Source organism: Oncorhynchus gorbuscha, linkage group LG10 (genome assembly GCF_021184085.1).
Source record: "Oncorhynchus gorbuscha isolate QuinsamMale2020 ecotype Even-year linkage group LG10, OgorEven_v1.0, whole genome shotgun sequence".
NCBI classification, from domain to species: Eukaryota; Metazoa; Chordata; class Actinopteri; order Salmoniformes; family Salmonidae; genus Oncorhynchus; species Oncorhynchus gorbuscha.
The window spans coordinates 44458889-44484433 of record NC_060182.1 but is presented as its reverse complement, the minus strand read 5'-3'; the positions used below and the strand labels follow the sequence as shown (position 1 = coordinate 44484433).

The following is a 25545-nucleotide window of genomic DNA, read 5'->3' as shown; positions in this document are numbered from 1 at the left end:
TAGCCTGATGTGGATTCAGTCTCTTCGCTGCCCGGATATACTCGAGTTTACGATGGTCAGTCCAGATGAGAAAAGGGTGTTTAGCCCCCTCAAGCCAATGTCTCCACACCTTCAGAGCCTTGACTACAGCTAATAACTCCCGGTCTCCCACATCATAGTTTTGCTCCGCTGGGCTGAGCTTGCTCGAAAAGAAAGCACAGGGGCGGAGCTTGGGTGGCACGCCCGAGTGTTGGGACAGCACGGCTCCAACCCCAGCCTCGGACGCATACACCTCCACTATGAACGCTAAAGACGGGTCCGGATGCGCCAACACGGGTGCATTGGTGAACAGCTCCTTCAAACCACTGAAGGCTCTGCCCGCCTCTGCTGACCAGTGCAAGCGCACCGGTCCTCCCTTCAGCAGTGAGGTGATGGGAGAAGCCACCTGACCAAAACCCCGGATAAACCCTAAAAACCGCTGCACTTCTTTCACCGTGGTCGGAGTTGGCCAATTACGCACAGCTGCGGTCATCCTCCATCACCACCCCGGAGGTGGAAATACGATACCCCAGGAAGGAAACGGACTGTTTGAAAAACTCACATTTCTCCGCCTTGCAATACAGGTCATGCTCCAGCAGTCGCCCAAGTACCTTACGCACCAGAGACACATGCGCCGCGCGTGTGGCAGAATAGATAAAGATGTCATCGATGTACACTACCACTCCCTGCCTGAGCAGGTCTCGGAGAATCTCATCTACAAAGGATTGGAAGACGGCTGGAGCATTCTTCAACCCGTATGGCATGACGCGGTACTCATAATGACCAGATGTAGTACTAAATGCGGTTTTCCACTCATCTCCTCCCCTGGATACGCACCAGATTATACGCGCTCCTCAGGTCCAGTTTTGTGAAGAAGCGCGCCCCGTGAAATGATTCCACCACAGTAGCGATGAGAGGTAGTGGGTAACTAAACCCCACTGTGATGGAATTTAGACCTATATAATCAATGCACGGACTCAGACCTCCATCCTTCTTCACAAAAAAGAAGCTTGAGGAGAATGGTGATGCGGAGGGCTGAATGTACCCCTGTCCCAGCGATTCAGCAACATATGTCTCCATAGCTACTGTCTCCTCCTGGGACAATGGATACACGTGACTCCTAGGAAGTGCAGCGTTCTCCAGAAGGTTTATCGCGCAGTCCTCTCGACGATGAGGTGGGAATCGGGTCACCTTCTCTTTACTGAAGGCGATAGCCAAATCGGCATATTCAGAGGGAATGCGCACGGTGGAAACTTGGTCTGGACTCTCCACCGTAGTCGCACCAACGGCAACTCCTATACACCTACCTTAACACTCCTCTGACCACCCCTTAAGAGCCCCCTGTCGCCAGGTAATCACCGGGTTGTGTTGAGCTAACCAGGGAACCCCCAACACCACTGGAAACGCAGGTGAATCTATAAGGAACAGACTAATCTGCTCCTTATGATCCCCCTGCGTTACCATGTCCAGCGGCACCGTAGCCTCCCTTATTACTCCTGACCTTAATGGTTGGCTATCTAAGTAGTGCATGGGGAAAGGTAGGTCTAACGAAACCAGGGGAATCCCTAGCCTTAACGCAAGCCCACGATCCATGAAATTCCCAGCTGCGCCTGAATCGACTAGCGCCTTATGCTGTAGAGAGGGAAAAAACCCAGGGAAAGAAGTTAACACATACACATGACCGACAGGAAGCTCTGGGTGAGTCTGGTGCTTACTCACCTGGGGTGATCGAGCAGTGCTCCGCCTGCCCTCCCGACTCCCAGACGAGTTCTCCAGCACCCATCGGACGTGTGCCCTCGTCGACCACAACTGGTGCAGGAGGACACTCCTCCTCCGGTCCCCCTCGAAGCTGCCCCTCCTAATTCCATAGGGATAGGGGCAGGAGGGCTGGGAAGTGGAAACGACAGGGCCTGATCCGAACGCCAGCAGGCAGCCAGCAGGTTGTCGAGACGGATAGTCAAGTCAATGAGTTCATCCAGTGTGAATATGGTGTCCCGACATGCCAGCTCCCTGCGGACGTCCTCCCTGAGACTGCATCTGAAATGATCGATCAAGACCCTGTCGTTTCATCCTGCTCCTGCGGCCAAGGTCCTGAACTCCAGAGCAAAGTCCTGTACGCTCCTCATCTCCTGACGCAGGTGGAACAGCCGTTCACCCGCCGCCCGACCCTCTGGTGGATGGTCAAAAGCAACTCGGAATCGGCGGGTGAACTCTGGGTAATTATCCCTCGCCAAGTCCGGACCATTCCACACTGCGTTGGCCCACTCGAGGGCTCGCCCCGTCAAGCAGGAGGGAGCAGGACGCACGGTAGCCAGGTATAGTTCCAGTTGAAGGAGGAAACCCTGGCACCCAGCCGCCGTTCCGTCATACTCCCGTGGGAGTGGCAGCCGAAGAGTCCCGGAGCCAGATGTGGTCGCAGGAACAGGAGGTGCTGTAGAAGGGGGTGCTAGAGATGAGGTGGGGAGGCCACTCCTCTCCCATTGATCCATCCTCTCCATCATTTGGTCCATGGCAGAACCAATCCGGTGAAGCACGCTGGTGTGATGGAGGACCCTCTCTTCCATCGATGGGAGAGGAGACGCGGCTGCTCCTGCTGATTCCATGGAGGTGCGGGATTCTGTCACGTTTTATCAAGGTGGGTGGAGTCAGGCACAGAGAGCAGGTTTCAGATATTTGACAGTTTATTCTCCGGCGCACAAAAAACATGGTCAACCCAACACACAGGGTGAATAATCCAACACAGGATCAAAAATAGACCGGAGAATAAAACACAAGCACTAAACCAAATGACATGAATACAAAAACAATCCCGCACAAAACAAGGGCGGGACAACCTACTACATATTAGGACGTTAATTAAACTAAAATACACACAGGTGAAAATAATAAGACAAAACCAATAGACAAACAAAAATGGGATCGGTAGTGGCTAGTAGGACGGTGACGACGACCGCCGAGCATCGCACCCGAACAGGCAGGAGATCCAACTTCGGCGGAAGTCGTGACATCTACACACATTCTACCTGGTTTAAGCTATTAAAGTTCAGACCGGAGTATTATTTTTTCATCAAAAATAATATATATATATATTTTACTCAGACACCTATGACCCACTCAAAACCTTCCGGGATCCACACTTGGGTCTCGACCTACCAGTTGAGAATTGCGGTTTTAGATGTTGTACAAATGAAATGGTGTCATTAATAACTTTATCTGCAATGTTATATTTCATTTTGTTGCGACTCGAGTGATACCCTTCTGTTCATTCTAGCTTCATGCTACTCAGAGAATGGAACATCTGGATAGGGGAAACAGCTCGAGTCGCACAAAATGGAATATACTGTCAAATTGATGCACCTGTTTTATATTGTGGATAAAGTTCAGAATGACACAATTTCATATGTACAACATCTAAATGCCTGCATCACTATACTGAGAGTGTTTCCGTTTCTAAAAAAAAGTATTTGGGAGTTTTTGTTGCATTTGTTCATGTTCCTTTCCTTTAACTGGGTTATTTCTATGACTTGTTCTGACAGACCACGTGGAGATGCACCTGTTTTATAATGGTTGCTGTCAGCGATTGGGTGCAGAGTGAAAGCGGAGTCAGGCGCAGGACACAGGTATGGAGTAATCCAACTGAGTTTTACTCAAAGAATAAAGCAAAATTCCAAAAATGGAACATACAACAAAACTCTAACACAAACACAAACACAACCACTAACGACATAAACAATCACAGACAGAACAGAAATGTATGTCAGATGGTTAAATAAGGAATGTAATGAGAGAATGTAAAACAGGTGTGTATGTAAATCAGACAAACAAAACGAAACAGAAAAATGGATCGGTAGTGACTAGAAAGCCGGTGACGTCGACCACCGAACACCACCGGGACAAGGAGAAGGGCCGACTTCAGCGGAAGTCGTGACAGTTGCAGACATTGTGGTGCCTACAACGGCTTGGTGCCTTAGTACAAGAATTGATAGTCTGATAGGTCATTGGTCAGGAGCTCAGGTATTTCTCTTAGCCCTAGCTATTGTAGCATGTGTAGAGGGAATGTGCAACTAGCTTAAGAGATGTTTGTTGGAGTAGCCTAAATCTACAGGATGAGAGAGGATGTCCTTTTATGTTCAACCTACGGGCATTTAGCGAAAATAGCTCTCGTTGTCCTGCATTGTCAGGTAGTTGAGTTTCATATTTTTACTCTATTAGTTGTTCTGGACTTCCTCATGAAAATCCAGTCAGATTTGATTCATATATGACCATTATACAATTCCTCACAATTCCACCATGCTTTAAAAAAAAAAAATGTTGGGAAAGATTCCAGATTAGATTATGGTGCACTACTCAACCTATTGTCTGTGTCACTGTAATAGAATAACGATGGCATTTACAAGGCAATAAGAACAGCTGATGAGTTCCATGGCTCAGGCCTTAACTAATGTCTTTTCACACTCGTCCCCGACACTGTGGGTGTTACCCTCCATGTGTGCATAAGAGGATTAAGGACAGCGGGCGAAAGCGGATGTCAGGGGCTCTTACCCGGGTGTAAATCGCAGTGCTCGTCGTCGCTGCCAAGAGGATTGCCTCAAGGCCCTCTGGGATTATCCCTCGCACTCCTCTCGTCAGGGCTGGCTTCACTGCTGTCGCCTGGGGCAACCAACTCCACCGATTGCTTCGACCATGCAGTCAGTGTATCATGACTCTACCCTGCTACTGTCAGACCTGGCTAAACGAGCACCTATCTGCCCAATAGACCAAGTCGAGAGTGACCAACTACCACAATAGACTATGCGACAATGGGTCTTAGCTTGGCCTACAGTACAGAAATGAGTGTTATTACCATAATAGAACTCAAATGGATGGAACAGTCGGTCATACCCTCTGTGTTGTATTTCATGTATAGCCTAACTGCCGTGTTGACGGACCCACGCTAAATCATTTGGAATAGAGGACCATGTCTTTGGATAAGCTGGTGGTAATGTGTTATCTTAACGAGGGCTGGGCGACCTGTAAATCCTATAAAAAAACAATTGGGCCCATGTGAATGGGCGATTCACAATAATTATCGCTAAATACGCTTTGTTGTACAATAAAAGGTCAAATACACTGCATTTCAAACAGTCAGCAGTAATCTAATGAATTCCGGGCTTGTGAAATTATACCTTGGCTAGTGAAATTATACCTTGGCTACATATAAGCCTTTCACAATAAAACATTTTTTTTTTACTGTCATATACACCAGGTAGGTGCATTGAAATGTGTTTTACAGGGAGAGCCATAGTAGTACTAGGGATAAGTGTCTTGCTAAAGAGATGTTTCAGCTTGTCCACTCAGGTATTCAAACCCGTAACCTTTCGGTTACTGGCCCAGTGCTCTAACCGCTAGGCTACCTGCCAGCCACACAAAACACCATTTCTGTCTGTAGCGTCCGAACGGTTTGGTCTACAAACTATTATATTCATTTTGCTCTACAACCCTAAAAATGTCAGGGGACTTGTCTGAAGTCGGTAAAGCTGATCTGACCATTTCTGTCTATAGCGTCTGACCCGTTTGGTCTACACACTGTTCTCGGTTTTGCAAAAGGACACCCATGGAAGTAAGTACATACAGAAGTAGTGTAAAAAAGGGTTAAATATTTGTTAAAAATCCTGATCTTATATCTCTCGGATATATATATCGGACGGACATGGATTTTTTTTCCATGTATGAACCAGTTATTCAGTGTGTTTCTATGGGCTTATGGCAGTATGGCAAAATTAAATGTTTCATCAAAATATGTAAATAAATGTATTTCTGATACCTAAAGGGGTACTAAAATTCTAAATCAAATAGCTAAATGATCCTTGGTGTGGCCATCATAAAACAATTCCATATGTTTGATGAGTCCAGCCAACTTGGATCTATTTGCTACTGTAGCTAACAAGGTAGAACAGTTGAATTGTTATGAACACACCCTTCTGTCCGTCTCCAACTGTTTTTACAGCACGCTAGCCTGTCCACTTTGCCAGCATTTCCACCGGCTGGTCTTTCAGTCTATCGGTTAGGTTGCCCAAGGCACGCCCCCAGTCGTGAAGTCTTTGTGTTCTAAAATGTTCCTTTGCCATGCAGGTTGGCAAAGTTCTTATCTAGAGGCGTAATGGTACACATATTCATACTGATCCGTGCGGTACAGGGACCTCTGTTCTTCCGCACTGTGATCCCAAATTATTATTTTTTAAATAAGAAAGAAAAACACCATGCCTATGCCTCTTGAGTAATTCTGAGCTGAAAAAAACGAACATTTCAGGTTATACAGCTAAAACAACTGAGTACGTTGTAATCAAAATTCACATTTCAAACTGTCCTTTTGCGAGGCGTAGCCCGTGAAACTGGTTCTGTACGATGGCGAGTGGTGGCGTCGATAAACAAGAATTAGAGGATCCTCCATGCATCATCGTTTATCTCCAGTTTGGGAACATTTTGGCTTCCCAGTAGATTACGGCGATGGAGAGTTTTGAGGATGAATTATTAACAGTATGTCACAACACTCAACGAGAGTAGCCTATGCAGCTGCCAACACCTCAAATATGTTGACACAACAACATCACTCCAGTAAACCGGAGCAAGATGCAAATGCGAAGAAACAACAACACAACAGCTTCTCCCTTCTGCATTTATAAGCAGCCCTTGGCAGCTGATTCTGACCCGGCCAAAGAAATCACAAGAGCGATAGGTAGGCTGTGTTTATTTTTACAGTCTTTTGGTTTAAAGCTGCGGATATGCACCCATTCTCATTGGTTGAGAATAGGGGGTTTCAGCACCTTGTGAAAGTGCTCGAGACACGTTACAAAATTTCCTCTTGCACCCATTTCAGCAAACAGGTAGACCCGACTCTATAAGCAAGACAAAGTTGAAGTTTTCAATGAATTGGCCAATGCACCATGTTGCGCTTACTAAACACTAGAACCGCCAAGATGGTCAATCTGACAGTTTTCAATTTCAATAACTTAACTTCAATAAAAACCTTTAACCCACCAGTCCTTGACTTTCCTAAATATGTGCATTTCATCCACAAAGCACAATGACGGTCAAAATGATCGTATGCATATTTAACACTAGAATAGCCTGGCCTTGAGGAGTACCAATTGCCGCCAGTCTAATAAATACATTTAACTAGAAAAGCTTGGCTTTGTTGGACCCCTCCTTGATATGATCCTGTTATTGCACATGCTGCACATGTGTGTGTGCACATGCATCTATCAATCCAATTTTATCATGATTCGTTATAAGGGATATTATACTTTAGTAATCCACAATTACCTGGTGATGTAAAAGTATAATGACATTATCTTCCGTATTCCTACAGATACCTTGTAACTGGAGATTCTTTCAAAAACGATTACTAACAGTTACTGTGTAGGGCACTGCAAGGTTGGTTGACAAGGGCCATCTGGGACTGCCTCCTGAAGGAATTCAGATGTGTGAAGGCTACCTATTTTTTATATATTTTTTTAACCTTTATTTTACTAGGCAAGTCAGTTAAGAACAAATTCTTATTTTCAATGACGGCCTAGGAACAATGGGTTAACTGCCTGTTCAGGGGCAGAACGACAGATTTGTCCTGCATAACTTCATGAGGATGGACATGAGGACCAGGAGGGGATATGTAGCTTGCTCTGCAGGATGTTTCAAGGATGGGATCCAACTACGCAGAAAGAGAGGCAATCCGTCTGCGGGAGATCTTTTACGTCACCATAACAACACCCACCCGTAGCACGCGCTCCAGCAGGTATACCTCACTGGTCATCCCCAAAGCCAACACCTCCTTTGGCCGCCTTTCCTTCCAGTTCTCTCCTGCCAATGACTGGAACGAATTGCAAAAATCACTGAAGTTGGAGAATTCTATCTCGCTCATTAACTTTAAGCATCAGCAATGTGTGCAGTTTACCGATCGCTGCAGCTGCACACAGCCCATCTGTAAATAGCCCATCCAACTACCTCATCCCCATATTGTTTTATTTACTTTTTTGCTCTTTTGCACACTAGTATTTCTACTTGCACATCATCATCTGCACATCTATCACTCTAGTGTTAATTTGCTAAATTGTCATTATTTCGCTCCTTACCTCCTTACGCCATTTGCACACACTGTATATAGACTTTTCCTATTGTGTTATTGAGTGTACATTTGTTTATTCCATGTGTAACTCTGCGTTGTTGTTTGAGTCACACTGTTTTGCTTTATCTTGACCAGGTTGAAGTTGTAAATGAGAACTTGTTCTCAACTGGCCTACCTGGTTAAATAAAAAATGTAAAACATTTCACCTCCTACTTCTTCGAAGAGGGTGCTGTTCCCTGGTAACACCATAGACTACACTATGCACAACCAAATGCTCTATTAAGAGCCATCTACATTGCAATAAGAGTATACTTCCATTTACTTAGCTATGTCAACTGCAGTTATTCAATTCCCAGATTCTCTCCCTTTGATTTCTACTTCTCAGGTGAGGGTGCTGTTTAGGTAAGGGTGTGATATCTGTACAAAAACAAAACAGGCTACATCGTCCGATGTGATTTTTAACAGGCTTTTCCGTTACGATGTCGCTGAAGACCCATCTGCCAGCCCTGGCCCGCTAGCTTTCTGAAAGCCGTGTCTCCCACTCGCCTAGCATAGTAGCGAGACTACCGAATGTCTCCCTGACTCACCTATTGCTGCTCATTGGACCCTATGATCACTCGGCTACACAGCTGATGCCTACTGGTCTGTTCATTAACACTGTATCTCATTTTGTTTATCTGTTGGACCAAACTCAGGTCCTGCGTGTACCTAACTGACCCTCTCAGCCCATTCATCGCCATTTACTCGTTGTTGTAAAAATAAAGGTTGTCTTAGCTCTCCCGACCAACACCCATGATTGCTTTAATGTCAGTCTCTAATGTCAACTGCTGTTTTAGTCAGTTATTATTGTTTTATTTCACTGTAGTCCTGCTCAACATGCCTTAGAAGCCCCCAGAGACGCAACCTCTCTCATTGTCACTCAATGCCTAGGTTTACCTCCACTGTACTCACATCCTACCATACCCTTGTCTGTACATTATGCCCTGAATCTATTCTACCACGCCCAGAAATCTGCCCCTTTTGTTCTCTGTTCCCAACGCACAAGATGACCAGTTCTTACAGCCTTTAGCCGTACCCTTATCCTACTCCTCCTACGTTCCTCTGGTAATGTAGAGTGTAGAGGTTAACCCAGGCTCTGTAGCCCCCAGTTCTACACCTATCCCCCAGGTGCTCTCATATGTTGACTTCGGTATGCGTAAAAGGCTTGGTTTCATGCATGTTGACATCAGAAGCCTCGCTAAGTTTGTTATATTCACTGCTTTAGCACACTCCGCCAACTCTAATGTCCTAGCCTTGTCTGAATCCTGGCTTAGGAAGGGCACCAAAAATTCTGAAATCTCCATCCCCAACTACAACATTTCCGTCAGGATATAACTGCCAAAGGGGGCAGAGTTTCAATCTACTGCAGAGATAGCCTGCAGACCTTTGTCTTATTATCCGGGTCTGTGCCCAAACAGTTTGAGCTTCTACTTTTAAAAATACACCTTTACAGAAATAAGTCTCTCACTGTTGTCGCGTGTTATAGAGCTGCCTCTGCCGCCAGCTGTGCTCTGGACACCATATGTGAATTGATTGCCCCCCCATCTATCTTCAGAGTTCGTACTGTTTGGTGACCTAAAACTGGGATATGCTTAACACCCCGGCCGTCCTAGATGCCCTCAATCTCCAACAAATTATCAAGGAACCTACCAGGTACAACCCTAAATCTGTAAAAACGGGCACCCTCATAGATATCATCCTAACCAACTTGCCCTCCAAATACACCTCTACTTTAGCGAGCAGGCCTTTATAATCGACCTTGCCCGGGTATCCTGGAAGGATATTGACCTCATCCGGTCAGTAGAGAATGCCTGGTTGTTCTTTAAAAGTGCTTTCCTCAACATCTTAAGTAAGCGCGCCCCAAATAATGTAATAATTTAATAATTTAAAATGATGTAGATCTAAAAACAGATATAGCCCCTGGTTCACTCCTGACTTGACTGCCCTTGACCAGCACAAAAACATCCCGTGGTGTATTGCAATAACATCGAATAGCCCCCCGCGATATGCAACTTTTCAGAGAAATCAGGAACCAATATACAGTATACTTTCAGTTAGGAAAGCAAAGGCTAGCTCTTTCAAACAGAAATTTGCATCTTGTAGCACTAATTCCAAAAAGTCCATGGAGAATAAGAGCACCTCCTCCCAGCTCCCCACTGCACTGAGGCTAGGAAACACTGTCACCACCAATAAATCTACGATAATCGACAATTTCAATAAGCACGGCCATGCTTTCCACTTGGCTACCCCAGCCTCGGACAACAGCTCTGCGCCCCTCGCAGCAACCTGCCCAAGTCCCCTCTGCTTCTCCTTCACCCAAATCCATATAGCTGATGTTCTGAAAGAGCTGCAAAATCTACACCCCTACAAATCAACTGGGCTAGACAAACTGGACCCTCTCTTTCTAAAATTATCCACTGTAATTGTTGCAACCTGTTCAACCTCTCTTTCGTATTGTCTGAGATCCCTAAAGATTGGAAAGCTGCTGCTGTCATCGCCCTCTTCAAACGGGGAGAAACTTTAGACCCAAACTGTTACAGACCTATATCCATCCTCCATCCTGTTTAAAAACAGATCACCGACCATTTCGAATCCCACCGTACCTTCTCCGCTATGCAATCTGGTTCCCGAGCTAGTCATGGGTGCAACAAACGCCATCGATAAAAGAGAGTACTGTGCAGATGTCTTCATCGACCTGGCCAAGGCTTTCGACTCTGTCAATCACTGCATTCTTATCGGCAGACTCAATAGCCTTGGTTTCCCAAAGTACTGCCTCGCCTGGTTCACCAACTACTTCTCATGCTGACCACGATGCGAGCGTTGCAAAATAAATGTAGAGATCTATGTTATTCAATTATTGCTCCCACACTGCTCGTGCGCGTCAATGAGTGTCTGTGTTGACATGGGCTAAAATAGAAGTCCTTTCTATTTATGACGCAGATTGAGCTGCAAATCCTGCCTCTCCCATCTCCTCATTGGTTATACCCACGAGGGTGATTGAAAGACGAACTGTGTTGCCGGTCGGTGTAGTAATACTATGAAAGTTTAGATGCCAATCACTATATAAGTTCAAAGATGAAATAACCTGGAAGGAGGAGAGATGACTAGAAACGATTAGATTGACTGTTTTATGTGTGGATTAGTCGTCGAAGTAGAGGATCTTGTGCATTTCAGGTAAAGTAACAACTCAATGTTTATATCCCAGGACAAATTAGCTAGCAACAGCAAGCTAGCTAAATAAATGTGTAATGCTTTTCAACCTGTTCTCAAATTAATGTAATTGTTTTGATATTTTAACCTGTGTGTCGTGATCACGTTTGGTGTATGGGGACAATAAATGTATGCACAATGGCGCAGGCGCGCAGCCGGTTTGGGTTCCGTGTCAGATAGAGTTCAGTGTGTCAAATCGGAGGGCCTGTTGTCCGGACCTCTAGCAGTCTCTATGGGGGTGCCACAGGGTTCAATTCTCGGGCCGAATCTTTTCTCTGTATATATCAATGATGTCGCTCTTGCTGCTGGTGATTCTCTGATCCACCTCTACACAAACGACGCCATTCTGTATACTTCCGGCCTTTCTTTGGACACTGTGTTAACAAATCTCTAGACGAGCTTCAATGCCATACAACACTCCCTCCGTGGCCTCCAACTGCTCTTAAATGCTAGTAAAACTAAAGGCATGCTCTTCAACCGATCGTTACCCACACGTGCCCGCCCAACTAGCATCACTACTCTGGACGGTTCTGAATATGTGGACAACTACAAATATGTGTCTGGTTAGACTGTAAACTCTCCTTCCAGACTTACATTAAGCATCTCCAATCCAAAATTAAATCTTCAATTGGCTTCCTATTTTGCAACAAAGTCTCCTTCACTCATGCTGCCAAACATACCCTCGTAAAGCTGACTATCCTACCGATCCTTGACTTCGGCGATGTCATTTACAAAATAGCCTCAAACACTCTACTCAGCAAATTGGATGTAGTCTATCACAGTGCCATCCGTCTTGTCACTAAAGCTCCATATGCTACCCACCACTGCGACCTGTATGCTCTCGTTGGCTGGCCCTCGCTACATAACCGTCGCTAAACCCACTAAACCCTAGGTCATCTATAAGTCTTTGATAGGTAAAGCCCCGCCTGATCTCAGATCACTGGTCACCATAGCAACACCCACCCGTAGCACGTGCTCCAGCAGGTATATTTCAGTGGTCATCCCCAAGGCCAACACCTACTTTCGCCGCCTTTCCTTCCAGTTCTCTGCTGCCAATGAATGGAACGAATTGCAAAAGTCACTGAAGCGGGAGACATATGTGTTACTGTATTTTAATTATGCCAATCTGCTTTCATCAATTGAAAGCCCTTAACCTATTTTATGAGAATTTGTATGATTTCTTGTTTGCATAAAATAGACGCAGACCAGTCTTTCAATAATAGGTAATAGAATTAATTCTCGGAGCGCGCTCCCACTTAATCACATGCAGCAGTTTATATACAGATCATGACGTCATTTCATTGCTTTAACAGAATCCCCTCCTCTCGACCGAGACAAAGTAAGGTGAAAAGTTCATTCTAACTTACTAACACACTCCCAGATAACTTTTGACCCCTCAACATTATCGATCACCACTGAACTGACCGTTTTAATTAACAGAAAACCTAGGAATGCACTCACTGCCTTATCTCAAAACCCCAGCGCTAAGTTTCTGTAGGGTCAACCATAAGCTAACGACCTTATCTGTTTTCACAGTCCACAACCCATTCGTTCCATTCCTAGTTGGAATGGTGTTCATTCACTTTTTATTGCTCATTGTCCGTGTCACACAATCCCTTCTTATGAACTCATATTGTTAATCACTTATAAAACAGAGTATTAGTTTACTTAGTCACAATTATATTTAAAATGGGCATAATGTTTATTCATTTATCCATAATAAATCCAACAATATGTCCCTCACTAACTATAAGCATCAGCTGTCAGAGCACCTTACCGATCACTGTACCTGTACACAGCCCATCTGTAAATAACTACCTCATCCCCATATTGTTTTTTTGTTTTGTTGCTCTTTTGCACCCTGGTATCTCTTCTTGCACATCATCATCTGCACATCTACCAATCCAGTGTTAATGCTAAATTGTAATTATTCCACCACTCTGACCTATTTATTGCCTTACCTCCCTGATCTTACTATATTTGCACACACTGTATATATATTTTTCTATTGTGTTATTGACTGTACGTTTGTCTATCCCATGTGTAACTCTGTGTCGTTTTTGTCACACTGCTTTGCTTTATCTTTGCCAGGTCATAGTTGTAAATGAGAACTTGTTCTCAATTGGCCTACCTGGTTAATTAAACGTGAAATAAATCAAATCAAATATTTTAAGTCACCCATTGTCACGACTCCCCTTCCCGTTTGGGTGGCGCTCGGCGGTCGTCGTCATCGGGCCTACTAAATTCCACTGATTCTTTTCTCCCCCTCCTTATGTGTTTATTGATTACACCTGTTTTGAGTTGGTTGTAATTCGTTTAGACTTTATTAGTCAGCCCGCCCGCCCGTTTCTTTGTGTAGGATTGATTAATGTAACCCTGGTGTTTGTTACAGACGAACGTGTTTGTGTATGATCGTATATAGTGCTGGACTGTTTTCGTTCCCCGTTTCTGGGGCAATTTGGTTTTGAGCATCCAGTGTTTAGTGGGGTGGGCGTGGTTCATTGAAGGCAGAGAGGCGGCATTATGAGGAGCTAGCACGGCAGAGCGGCTGGAAGCCCGAGAGGCACCCCCAAAAATGTCTTGGGTGGGGGCACAGGGAGAGTGTGGCAGAGTCAGGAGCCAGACCTGAGCCAACTCCCCCTGTTTACCCTAAGGAGCCATGGATGTTATCGGAGCTATCGGCGAAGCTGAGGGCTGAGTCTAAGAGGGTCGAGGAGTTATTGGACAGAATGGAGGAGAGTGAACGGATGGGAGATGAGGAGACACTCGAGGAGGTGTTAATAGAATTGGGGGAGTGTGAATTCGAGAGAGCAGTTGATTTGGCGTAGTATGCAAGGCATTCGCCCTGAGGTGTGTGTCCCCAGCCCGGTACCACCAGTGCCGGCACCCCGCACCAAGCTGTCTCTCCGTCCCATCAACACAGGTGCTCCCGCCTGTCCGGCGCTTCCAGAGTTTCCGCCCCCCAGTCCAGAGGCGCCAGAGCTTCTCTGTCCAGCGCTGCCAGAGTCTCCCGCCTGTCCGGCGCTGCCAGAGCTCCCGCTCCTTAGTCCAGAGGCGCCAGAGCTTCTCTGTCCAGAGCGGCCAGAGCCTTCCTCCTCTCCAGCGCAGCCGGAGTCTCCCGCCTGTCCGGCGCTGCCAGATCTCCCGCCCCTCATTCCAGAGGCGCCAGAGCCCCTCATTCCAGAGGCGCCAGAGCTCCTCAGTCCAGCACTGCCAGAGCCTTCCTATCCAGCGCCGCCTGAGCTACCCATCTGCCCAGCGCCGTCTGAGCCACCCATCTGCCCAGCGCCGCCAGTGCCGCCAGTCTGCCCAGCGCAGCCAGTGCCGCCAGTCTGCAAGGCGCCGCCAGTGCCGCCAGTCAGCCAGGAGCCACCAGTGCCACCAGTCAGCCAGGAGCCGCCAGTGCCGCCAGTCTGCCAGGATCCGCCAGAGCCGCCAGTCTGCCAGGATCGGTTAGTTCCGCCAGTCAGCCAGGATCCGCCATTCAGCCAGGATCCGCCATTCAACCAGGATCCGCCAGTCAGCCAGGATCTGCCAGTCAGCCAGGATCTTCCAGATCCGCCAGTCAGCCAGGATCCGCCATTCAGCCAGGATCTGCCAGAGCCGCCAGGATCTGCCGGAACCACCAGTCAGCCAGGATCTGCCAGAACTGCCAGTCAGCCAGGATCTGCCAGAACCGCCAGTCAGCCAGGATCTGCCAGAACCGCCAGTCAGCCAGGATCTGCTGGAACCACCAGTCAGCCAGGATCTGCCAGAACCACCAGCCAGCCAGGATCTGCTAGATTCATCAACCTTCCTGAGCTTCCTCTCAGTCCTGAGCTTCCTCTCAGTCTTGAGCTTCCCCTCAGTCCTGAGCTACCTCAGTCCAGAGCTGCCCCTCAGTCCGGAGCTGCCCCTCAGTCCAGTGGGGCCCGTTGTTAGGGTTCCTAGGCCAAGGTTAGCAGCGAGGGTCGCCACATAATTTTGGTCCGCCTCTCTTTCCCCAGAAGAAAACCATTACATAGGTTCTGAACTAATATGTATACCAAATGTTTGGGTCCATACATAGATCGGGTACATAGCTAGCTACACATCCATAGCTAGCTCCATCCATAGGCATACAGGTATTTCTATCCTCCACTGCACAATAAGCAAGAACATAGTAAGCTAGCTACGTTATTTCATTTATCTGCATTGCATGGCAAATATCAGCAAGGCAGGCTTACACCATTGTACATTCAATGCGCAGTAAGTGCTTTAGCTAGCTAGATTCTTTACATCCACTGTTTCACAAGACGACAGCCTGGTTTGCTGGTTGTTTCAGGAGTCCCTAAAACGTTAAACAACCAGAATTACAATTTCATACTCATGTCACAACACCCGTGAAGGCAGCCAGCTGGCTAATTAATGTTAGCTCGTCAGCTAGCTTGCAAAATCGTGATTTTTGGAAATGAACTTTAGAAAAAAACATGCATAATCGTTTGTCCCTACATTAACTAACATATTCCTGTCAACTGTCATTGTTTTTGCATGATTCGTTATGATGTTATAATCACTTACATCCTAGTATTTTTGTCAGCCATCTTTGCTGAAGAAAGTCTCCTATGGAACGCCGTTTGGGTCTTTGTGTGTCAAAAAAGATACACGTCAAATTACACTATATAACGTGTTAAATTAGCTTTTAATTTGATACGTCAAATAACAGATCTATTATAGAATGTTGTGTGTTCTGAATATGCATGTGCTAGCCAAGTTCCACCACTACTATCAGTAGCACTGTCAAAGCTGTACAAACAAGCAAACACCGGCCACGAACGATGTGTTTACAATACAGCATTCATTGTTTGACCACAACTTCTGGGGTAGCTAGCTAGCTTTAGCTTGGCACCTAGCTAGCACCAATTACAACCAGCCTGAAAACAATGACCAGTAGAAACTGAGGTCATTTTCATTATTCTTAACAATAATTTAGGAATCCTTGTGAGTAAGTAAGTATTAGCTAGGTAGCCACTTGTTGTTCACCTATTGAAATTGAACTTCAGGCTCCACCGGACCGGGTTATGTGTTGTGAAGCTAGCCACAATAACGATTAGGCACAATTGTGGAATTTGCCATTTGCCTTCAAAATAAAAGTAACTATTTGAAAGTGGTGCAGAAGGTGGAATCATGCCATATTTAGACTAAATAATGTTAAACAAGGTTGGAATGTGAAGCAATGAACTAGGGTATCAGTCTACTCGGTGACACCCACAGAACACAACTATGAAGAGTTTACGCAAAAACTAGCGTTGTAGCTCTTATCGCGAGACTGTGACTGTGTGAAATCACCTTACCAGTCAGCCTATTGTGTGTATTGACATTCATATTGCACTCTACAGCTTTACCTAAGGATTGGGGAACAATGAAATGGCGTATCAGTCTACACAATACCAAAGATATTTTTTCTTCTTCAGAGACTCCAAAACATCCACACAGTATTGTGTTTCCTCTGGAATAGTGTTCAATGCACATTGTAGGTTGACGATAAGTGCGGTTCAATTCACAGTTGCTTCAGAGTCCCGCAATAAGAGCTGGGTGTCACTGAGTAGACTGATACCTCATGTCATAGATCCACAATCCATAGGTAAGGCTGTATAGTGAAATAAGTATGCCCCCAATGCAAAGTCTAATAATTTCAGTGTGATTTCAACAGATTTGTCAAATTAACAAATGATTGTCTTTGTTGATTTTACATAACAACATTCCAACCTCGTTTAGCATGATCTAATCAATTATGGTAGAATTCTACAATTTTGTATTCATTTGCATCACTGTTAATGACATACTTTTATTTTAACCTAAAAGTCCACTATTGTGGCTAATCCTTATTGTGCTTAGCTTCACATAGATGGGTCCGACCACCATTAAACAAGTAAAAACTGTCTTATAAATTAGGGTTATTTTAAATGGTGACACCTAGCTATATAGTTTGCTAGCTAACTATATAGCTACTGAAACAGATGTTGTGTTTTTAGGGAAGAACATTCTTTGCATCCATCAGCTAGCTAGCTTTTTTAATGACCAGCACTGTAGATGCGCGGACAACTTTACCAGCATCATAGCATATGTATCGATGAATCATTGTGACATATGAAATACGAGTGATAGTGTAATCAATTTGTAATAACTACGTAAAAAAAATGTATGAACAAGTTAAATTATTATGTGACGTGCAGTCATATTCAGGTCTTGATTGGTCAACAAGCTTCTTTGACATGTCAAATAGTGTTATTTGACATGTCAAAGAATCTTTTTTGACACTCAAAGACTCAAATGGCGTTCCATAGTCTCCAGCCTTGAGTCGCATGGTGTAAAATTCATCATGGGAACCACTCGATATGATTGGTCATCGCCCAGCGGTCGCCGCTGGTGATTTGCATAAAGTTGGAAAAAGTTTGTCCCCCGCCCCCTCCGTGTTTCACCACGCAGCATCTTGTGCCAGTGTACATGGGTCATAAGAGACAGTATTGCAGTGCTTGAGGCATCACTACAGACCTGTGTTCGATTCCAGGCTGTGTCATAACCGGCCGTGACCAGGAGTCCCATGCGGAGGTGCACAATTGGCCAGCTCCGTCCGTGTTAGGGGAGGGTTTGACCCGTGCGGCTTTACTTGGCTCATCACTTTCTAATGACTCCTTGTGGCAGGCCGGGCTCCTGCAAGCTGCCTACAGTTTCAGTTGAAAGGTATTTCCTCTGACACATTGGAGCGGCTTGCTTCCGGGTTAAGTGGGCAGGTGTGAAAGAGCGCGGTTTGGCAGGTCATGTTTTGGAGAATGCATGACTCGACCTTCGCCTCTCCTGAGCATGTTGGGGAGTTGCAGCGATGAAACAAGATTGTACCAAAAAAGATTATACAAAAAAATTAAACATGTAGGAGCACACAAAGAAATTTAGGAGCACAAATAAAAATATTTGAGGTAATAAGCTGTTTCTTTGTAGTAATGGTGCAAGCATAATGAACATGAATAATATGCTCAGTGTATTCTCCATGGAACTCAGGGGCTGCGGTACAGTGAAGTAATCATTTCAAACAATTATCATCTCTAAAATAAAATGCCAGGTCGCACAGCAAAATATGTAAGTGCATATGCGAGTAAAATGGTCGCACTGTAGAGACTTGACTAGTTTGTTACTGTAAGCTATATCTAAACAAAAATATCAATAGCCGAAACATCAGTATTAGCGCCAAGTGTGCTTGTGAATAGTGAAAATCTGCACAAAAGCAATAATGGCATTATAATGAATATACTAGTCGAAATGTCAGCGGTCAAAAATAGTCTATTGTCAGTTATTTGTGGCCTCGCTCCTGCTTACAGTGTGGTGTGCGTCTTCACGCAACCGTTGGATTTCATTTAGCTGTTATCCCTTTTCGACACAAATCTTTGTCACTTTCACTTGATTTCTACACTTGCCACAAACAAGTTGCTTGCAGCTGCAACAGGTGTTGTGTGGGTTCTGTTCTGAGTGCATCTGCCCACCTGGGAGTTTCTCCTCCCCGGAAGCTGTGCGCAATGGCTTGCGTGGAATCTTGGTTGCTACTTTGACACTCATATGTCTCTCACGTAGCCCTTGTGCCAGACTCATGATGAAGTCTCTCCAGTTCATTGTGTTGTTCATGCACTGCTTGAACAACACGTGCACATTGATAGCTGCCAAATCAAGCATGTTGTACTGTAGAGCACAGCAACAGGCGAGCGGCGAGTTCCTCCATTTACGAGTACAGCTGTGCCATTTGATCCGAAACGTTATAATTCTACGGCACTCGTTCACCTGCCGCCCAATATGGATCCTTTCCCAGATATGTAAAGCTGTTCCGCATGAATAATAATAATAATCATCAGAGATGTCATGGTCCCTTTCTTCCCCGCCATCGGAGTTCTTTTCATTCAGATCTTGTCCCAACGTTGACACAGCATGTGCATCCATTCGTCTTAGTCTTGTAAATTACGCACGCTCTCACTGTGTAGCCTGCTCCAAGTAATAAGACTGCTTCGATTCAGTGGACTGATATACAGTGCATTCGCAAAGTACGTAGACCCCTTCCCCTGTTCCACATTTTGTTATGTTACAGCCTTATTCTAAAATGGAGTAAATACAACAACAACAACAACGAAAATCATCTTCAATCTACACACAATATCCTATAATGACAAAGCGAAAAACAAGTTTTTAGAATGTTGTGTAGATGGATATACAAGAAAATAAAATAAATACCTTATTTACATAAGTATTCAGACCCTTTGCTATGAGACTCGAAATTGAGCTCAGGTGCATCCTGTTTCCATTGATCATCCTTGAGTGTTTTCTACAACTTGATTGGAGTCCACCTGTGGTAAATTCAATTGGTTGGACATGATTTGTAAAGGCACACACACCTGTCTATATAAGGTCCCACAGTTGACAGTGCATGGAAACCAAGCCATGAGGTTGAAGGAATTGTCCTTTACGCTCCAAGACAGTATTGTGTCGAGGCATAGATCTCGGGAAGGGTACCAAGACATTTCTGCAGCATTGACCACAGTGGCCTCCCTCATTCTTAAATGGAAGAAGTTTGAAACCACCACTAGAGTTGGCCTCCTGGCCAAACTGAGCAAAAATTGAAAAGTGGTGCATGCATAAGTATTCACCCTCTTTGCTATGAAGCCCCTAAATAAGATCGGGTGCGACCAATTACCTTCAGACTTCACATAATTAGTTACATGAAGTCCATCTGTGTGAAATCTAAGTGTCACATGATCTCAGTATATATACACCTGTTCTGAAAGGCCCCAGAGTCTGCAAAACCACTAAGCAAGGGACGGAGATCTCCAAATAGGTCAGGGACAAAGTTTTGGAGAAGTACAGATCAGGGTTGGGCTAAAAAAAAATATCTGAAACTTTGAACATCCCACGGAGCACCATTAAATCCATTATTAAAAAGTTGAAAGAATATGGCACCACAACAAACCTAACAAGAGAGGGCCGCCCACCAAAACTCACAGACCAGGCAAGGAGGGCATTACTTAGAGAGGCAACAAAGAGACCAAAGATAACCCGGAAGGAGCTGCAAAGCTCCATAGTGGAGATTGGAGTATTTGTCCATAGGACCACTTTAAGCCGCACACTCCACAGAGCTGGGTTTTACGGAAGAGTGGCCAGAAAAAAAGCCATTGCTTAAAGAAAATAATAGGCAAACAGATTTGGTGTTCACCAAAAGGCATGTAGGAGACTCCCCAGACATATGGAAGAAGGTACTCTGGTCAGATGAAACTCAAATGGACCTTTTTGGCCATCAAGGAAAACACTATGTCTGGCGCAAACCGAACACCTCTCATCACCCCGAGAACCTCATCCCCACAGTGAAGCATGTTAGTGGCAGCATCATGCTGTGGGGAGATTTTTCTTTGGTAGGGACTGGGAAACTGGTCGGAATTTAAGAAATGATGGATGGCACTAAATACAGGGAAATTCTTGAGGGAAACCTGTTTGTCTTCCAGAGATTTGAGCCTGGGATGAAGGTTCACCTTCCAGCAGGACAATGACCCTAAGCATACTGCTAAAGCAACACTTGAGTTTAAGAGGAAACATTTAAATGTCTTGGAATGGCCTCGTCAAAGCCCAGACCTCAATCCAATTGAGAATATTTGGTATGACTTCAAGATTACTGTACACCAGCGGAACCTATCCAACTTGAAGAGCTGGAGCAGTTTTGCCTTGAAGAATGGGGAAAAAATCCCAGTGGCTAGATGTGCCAAGCTTATAGAGACATACCCCAAGAGACTTGCAGTTGTAATTGCTGCAAAAGGTGGCTCTACAAAGTATTGACTTTGGGGGCGTGAATAGTAATGCATGCTCTTGTTTTTTGTCTTATTCCTTGTTTGTTTCACAAAAAAATATATATTTTGCATCTTCAAAGTGGTAGGCATGTTGTGTAAATCAAATGATACAACCCCCCCCCCCCCCAAAAAAAAAATCTATTTTAATTCCAGGTTGTAAGGCAACAAAATAGGAAAAATGCCAAGGGGGGGGTGAATATTTTCGCAAGCCACTGTAAGCCACTGAGTTCCTCTGTGGAGATGGAAGAACCTTCCAGAAGGACAGCCATCTCTGCAGCACTCCACCAATCAGGCCTTTATGGTAGATTGGCCAGACGGAAGCCACTCCTCAGTAAAAAAAGTAGAAGAATGGGAGAAACTCAGTAGAAGAATGGGAGAAACTCTCCAAATACAGGTGCGCCAAGCTTGTAGCGTCACACCCAAGAAGACATGAGGCTGTAATCGCTGCCAAACATGCTTCATCAAAGTAAAGGTTCTAAATATAATATTTCTGAGTTTTTTTGCTTTTACATCCTATTCTTCATTCACAATTCCTACATAATTATGTATTGTTCGGGTCCCCTCGCTTGTCAATTTACCCATTCTCCCCCATCATACATCACTTCATTTATTTAACCTGTTATATGTGTGCAATCAGATTCGGTTTAGGTTCCGTTTTTTGGCAATTATCCAGGTAATTATCAACTGGGCATGGCACTATCGGGAGAAAGAGCAACTGAGGGACAACTGGGTAAACCATTCAAAAAATGACATGCCCTCCTAAAGCTGGTTATAGCTCCAGTTCTGTTTGTGGTATGAAGACTCTAACAACACAGTGTGTTACATAGACTTATTTAGGAAAAGTCAAGGGCGAGGGAGACATGACTTTAAAAATGGTCATTAACATTTAAATGAGTTTGGATTTATTATGATGCTCTCTGCCTGTCTAGTGTTTATTTACACAATCACTAAGCAATCCTTTCATATTTTGTTTAGAAAGGTCATACAAAACATGATACAACACCATTTATTTCAAAAGAACACAATAGCATGTTTTGAGTTGTATTTATCTGTGCTTAGGCTATGGCTGCGGCATGCCAATGAAATCAACTTGTTAATTTAGTAGACATCACATTCCCTACCCTACCACAGTCAACACTTATTTTAGAGTAAGAATATAATGGAATATAACAGAATAAAATAGAAGGGATATTTTTTCCCAAATGGTTATTGCTGATTGTTACCAGTAGCCTGCTCTCATGAGGAATGGTTATTCTAGGAATACGTTATATTTTGAAACCGAGATCATCTGCACAATATGTAGATATTTTTTGGGGACCAAATAGGTCAATTAGAAACGTAGGCATCTGCTCTTTCTAATCAGGTACGCAATCAAAACATCTGGCCTGCATCATGGATCTCTGTAGGATGATATGGAAGAAGTGCTGTTTGGTAAGCTTCCTTACCTTCTTTGTCAACGATTCATATTTGACAAATGATTAACATTGTCACCCATCAGACTGTTGTCAATTTAATCTTGTCTTCAAGCCACATTACTATATGTGTGAAATTTGTTTCAATATAGTTTAGGTGTAGTTTGGATGGGCCGTTAGCTGTGCAGGGAACTGTTGTCCTACACTCAGAAAATACACTATCATCTTATTTTACTATTTACAGTCTATCCACTTCTAGATCAATAAGTACATTTTTTGACTGATTACAATTTACATTTGGTGTCCTTAGGTTTCTTGTGACCTATTTTAACATAATACATGCATGGATGTATTATTTATTACAGAGTATTTACACAATTGAAATATCAACGGTCAGAATGACCGTCATGGCCATTCTAGTAGTTATGGAATTCCGGCGCCCTGTGTGTTAACGGCGAAAGCTCATCACATTACCCCTGAGTGGGAGATGTACCATGCTACAGACACGCCCCCTTCATAAGAGTCTCAATTCAATTGAGTATCTAGCCCTAAACGGTAGGGAGGGAGCGTCATGGTGCATTCGTAACCAAGTGGGAAGTGGGAATTTACCACATGCACCTGGGAAAAATCCACTTGGGAATCTCATCTATCATCCTGGGCACCCACTTACATTTTACATTTGAGTAATTTAGCAGATTCGCTTATCCAGAGCGACTTACAGTGCATTCATCTTAAAATGGCTAGGTGGGACAACCACATCACAGGCGTAGTAAGTACACTTTTCCTCGAAGTAGCTATAAGCAAAGTCGGGGCTAGGGAGGGGGGAGAGTCAAGTGCAAGTGTTGGTTAGTATACGGTTGACGCAGCTTGTTAGCCAATCAGCATTTCTCAACGAGTTCAAATCACATGAAAGCATCCAACTGGTATTTATTACTTCACAACTGGTAAATTCCCACCTCCCACATGGTTACAAACGCAGTATCAGAGTGGAAACTTGAAGCCCACCATAACAATACGGTCATGACAGATAATACCAGGAACATTGTGAATGGCGTTTCATTTTCCCGCTGTACCGAAACCGAACCATGACCCCAAAACCATAATAAGTACCTAACCGTGGGTTTGGGGAACTGTTACACCCCTATTCTTATCACGTTCCTGTTAGCTAGTCAACTACGGCTAACACAGCCACCTCAAACAGTGCAACCAGAATAACAGCCAAGTAGCTGCATTTGTTTGTTTAAGCTTTTTCTAGTGACATAATTTGCTACATTTACCTGGCATTGAAAATGTTCTCTCTCGTCAGGACAATGTTCAGAGAAGCTAGCCAACTGCACTCTTAACACGATCACTTCAAACTGAATCTGGTAAGACAAACTAGCTGCATTTAATTTAGTTTTACTTGTTTTTCTAGTGACATTTATTTAGTATACGTCCATAAAAAAGTATGCTGATTCATGATTTTAACTGGCTGAGAAAAGATGTCTGTCCCGACCTGACATGTTCATTCTCAATGGGACGGTGGAGAATTAACTTCAATATTGAAACAATGTTGCAAATGTCAGAGAGACAGACAGCAGGTTTATACATTTCTCCACTGTTGAAAACCGATTGATAGTCTAAAAGAAAGGTGAGATGGTTAGTGTTGTTACAGGCATACAATAATATGATTATTGTGGATAGTCAGATTAATATAATATTTTGATTAAAACGGTCACATTTTCCTTAACAATCAGAAAATTGGCAATCAAAATAAACCTTTTACCACAGCGAACATGCTGTTTTTGGGATGCATATTTGATTCTGAGTTCAGTCTTCTAAAGTGTGTATGTGAAAACTATTTTAAGATGCATACATTCAGTTGTTCCGAACTCACTTCAATCGCTCTAAAGAGGGAGGCTCTCGGCTGGTGCTAGGACATGCACAGATCAAATACACAGCTGGAACGCCGATTTAAGATGCTTACATGTTCTAATAATTCAAAAGAATTCTCAGAAAACCATGGGTTTTAATCGACATGTGATAAGTTAGATTTTGACTCTACGCTGATTAAGATAAGCAGAGTAAGGTGTTTGCATGACTACTGCATAATCTGCCCCTGCCATAATCAGTTTAATATCGAATTATTAGTGTGCATGTAAACTTACTCGATGTTTAGATGCTTTTTACAGTGAAGATCAATTTTATAAATCGCCTGGCTGAGCTGATGAGACCGTGAATGGAATAGTAAATAGGCATTCCGCTGTCATAGCCGGTTGTAACTTGTGGAATAAACAACAGCTCGAAACCTGTTTTAACACAGAAATATCTGTGATCCTTAACGTGTGTGTTTTTAGTGCGTTAAGACGTCTTGTAATCTCGCATCAAGTTTCACACAGAATTGTGACCCCTCACGTTGGTTCTTATAGGTTCTTCCACCCAACAAGTCTCTTGAATGTGACGTGAAAATGAAATGTAAACGCTTCTGAGTACAAGTACTAATTCCAGTGGTGACTGAGTTTGTTGTTGGTTCAGGATGGGCTGCTAGAACAGATGTATGACCTCATCCTGGAGTACTTCCACTCTCAGGCCTTCTCTATTGGTTTCCCAGAGCTGGCCCTGCCCAGCATCATCCAGGTAATATCACCATCATACCTCGTCTCACCTCCCCACAGGATGGACACTTGTCTTTTTTATTTTACACCTTTGCTAAATGGTCAGCAGCTAGCCTCTCTACAGCGTGCTCAAGGCTGCAACAAACATGACTTGGTTGTACTATATATGGCGAGGAGGCCAGTTAGAAACAGTGGGAGAAAGAGGAAGAGAGATTAAGATTTTAGGGTGGTTGCGTTGAGCTTTAATGTCTCCACCAGCGGCCCTGGCGATCGACCACTGAGCCCATTTCCTGTCAGAGACAGCAAGTTGTGGGTGGGAGGCGAGCTCCTTTCTATGA

At 44.3% G+C, this 25545-nt stretch overlaps 1 pseudogene; it reads left to right on the top strand.

The window, feature by feature from the left end:
- The window catches only part of LOC124046899, a 66428-nt pseudogene that overhangs the window by 26844 nt on the left and 14039 nt on the right, over window positions 1–25545 (top strand).